Here is a 2,919-nt window from a genome sequence, read left to right as displayed (position 1 = left end):
CTTGAAGGACAGTTGAGGAGGCAGCTGACCAAGGCCAAATTGACGGGCCATGAAACAAGGATTGTAACGAAACAAGGATTGTAGAATTCGTAAGTTGGAAGATTTTCTAGAAAAAAAAGATTCGGTAGCCATTTTGCCATGGCCATGGCAAAATTCAGCTGGCAATACATAGGGTTTGATGATGCAACTAAAAATTGCTGCAGCTATTTCATCTAAACAGCCTGATTCAAACCGAAATTTGACTAGCATAACTAATTCATTGTCTTCATCTTCATCATAAGGCAACCAAGTCAAGATATTTGCATCAAATCCTCTGTAGAATTTCTTAAAGAGATGGCCTACATCTACAATAATTGTTATGGCTAATGCAGCCTCACCATAATTCATGCACTGTTGAGTTCTTCCTTCTTTTCCTTTGTAATCTTCAGCAAAGTTGGAAGAAGGAAAGCCCACTTTTCTAAGATTGGGTCTTACAATCTTGTGCATATATGGGTTCAGCCATAGTTGTATCAACCACCAAGGGTCACTAATGGTATATACTGGTTCATTCTTTAGCAATTGGACAACTACCTGGTGTATTAGATGATAAGCAGATCCTAGCAGGTATTTTCTAAGAGGGATTTCATTGCTAGCTGCTAGACGCTCTGCCAGGTATTTATGATTGAAAGTTGGACCACACGATGATCCACAAAAGATGAATCTTTTCAGCCACATATTCAAGAAATCTACATGTTCCTTTTCGGCCACAGTTGATCTGTCTCCAATATGGTTCAGAATGTAGCTTGCCCATCCTGTGCAGTCTGATATTTTGGCTAATTTCTTGGATCTAGCACTTAAGAAGTCATAAGGTTGCATCGATTCTGTTATTCTAAGCCCGGGCAACATATGAACATCAGCCAAAGTGATGGTCATTGGGCCATGACAAAAAATGAAAGTATTTAAGGTGTTGGACCAGAAGTACGATGTAGAAATTAGAAGTGAATCATTCCTCTCCATTCCAGACAGTGAGAGTGTCAAGCATTGATTCAAGTCATAAATCTCCCAATCTCTAGCTTTTTCCTCCGATACTCTACGAAACCAATCTCTCCATCCCTTAGACATTTTGGGCCAGTTTCTAAAGGGAGTTTTGGTATTCTAGGAAGACAAATCTACTACAGATTGTTTGAAGGGAATTCAGTTAGTTTCTTGTCTGATAAAGTCAGATGGATCAGGGTCACCCATAGGCCCAAGATAATAGACATTGGGAATAACAGCCGATGGAATCAAAATTTCGTTCCTTATTTCCTAGGAATTAGATAGAATAAATTTGAGAAGAAAGAAAATACAGGGTAACGACTAATATTTGGAAGACGAGAACTTGAAAGCATACCTTAGGGACGTGGTCGCTGGTCGCCATTGTAGCCAAGATGGATCTGAATCTGAGGAAGATTACTTGAATAACAGCTTGATAGAGCAGAGGATTTGCTAGGGTTAAGGCCTTGGCGATAGTGGCTTTGGTTATTGAGGTTTGCTCGAGAAAGAAGGGGAAAGCGAATAGGTTGAATGAGTTGGAAATGATACTGTTGGGGTATTATATAAAATTTGGACCGAGAAATCAGGAGTTGCATGTATATTTCAGAATAAACGGTTGTGACATGGTGAGCAGGTAAATAGAAATTTTAGAATAAAACCATTTTTATCCCAAAATTGGGGGGCATTTGTTTACATCAAAATCTGGAAAGAAGAATGCGAGAACTCGAAGCTTCTAAGATTGTATCATCAAGGAATCGATCAGATGTGAATCGATATCGGCTAGTTTTGATACAGTGTCGGAATCGGCTATTTTATAGATGATGTTAGCAGACGACGTCAATAGACTACGTACGGATGGCGTCGGAGAAAAATATGTTAGACTCTACAAAAAAAAGATTAGAGTCCAAGTTATTTTTAAGTTAGGAATGTTTTCTTTTGTTCCAAGAATTGTAATAAGTCATATTTGAGTAGGATTCATGTTTAGGTTCCCGGTATAAATATTGGACCCCGGTTATTGTAAAGACACGAACAACCAACCAATACAATTACTTTTTTCGGCTTCACACCAACCCTTAGGAGTAGGAGTACTGTAGATCTCGACGAGTTCCTTAATAAGCAGGGCTGCATCGACTGATCGACCTCTGGCTTATCTGTGAGTACCGTCACGACTTATATTATGCTTGTAAAACTGCATCAGTCGATTGATCTTTTATGAGTATATTATAAGTTAGTTATCGATCTGTATCATTATTTCGTAAGGCTGCATCAGCTGATTGATCTCTTACGGATCATAATATAGATCAAAGTTATTGATCTTGTGTTAAATAACTTGTTGTTTAATACAATATCACAAGTTATCGAATCTTCTAAGATTAGTAAGATTTTCCTGGCTGTTCTTGGTTGATTCACCAGTTATCGATCTTGTTATAATTAATGTTCCACTAATCATAACAAATCATCTGATTGAGATAGAGATAGATCGACATCATATCATCATAATTGGTCGTCTTCTAGTCTGGTCACACTTTGAATCTCATAATTGATGGCTTAATTATGCTAGATTGGCTGTTTTACCTCTATTCCAATCAAGCATAGTATGCATTTAAAGACATGTTTTTTTATCTTGGATGAACTCACTAGTTAATGAGATCTAATCTAATGACACCACTATAGCTGCATCGATCCAGTCGAACCTCACTGGTAAGACTTTAGATTAGAGATTATCGATTAGTGGTTTTGTTCGTCATTGAGATATGTACTATGTTTGTTTGCTATGCATGCATCGACTATTTTAGCCGATTCGCCTGTGCCTTCACACATATAGCATGTTTTTTCAAGGAATCTGTCAATATATAGATGGTTTTATTGATTCTTTGGCTTTAGTTTGTTATCATTATCATAACTGTA

Source organism: Miscanthus floridulus, chromosome 13 (assembly GCF_019320115.1).
Source record: "Miscanthus floridulus cultivar M001 chromosome 13, ASM1932011v1, whole genome shotgun sequence".
Taxonomy (NCBI): Eukaryota; Viridiplantae; Streptophyta; class Magnoliopsida; order Poales; family Poaceae; genus Miscanthus; species Miscanthus floridulus.
Note: the sequence above shows the minus strand (reverse complement) of the source record.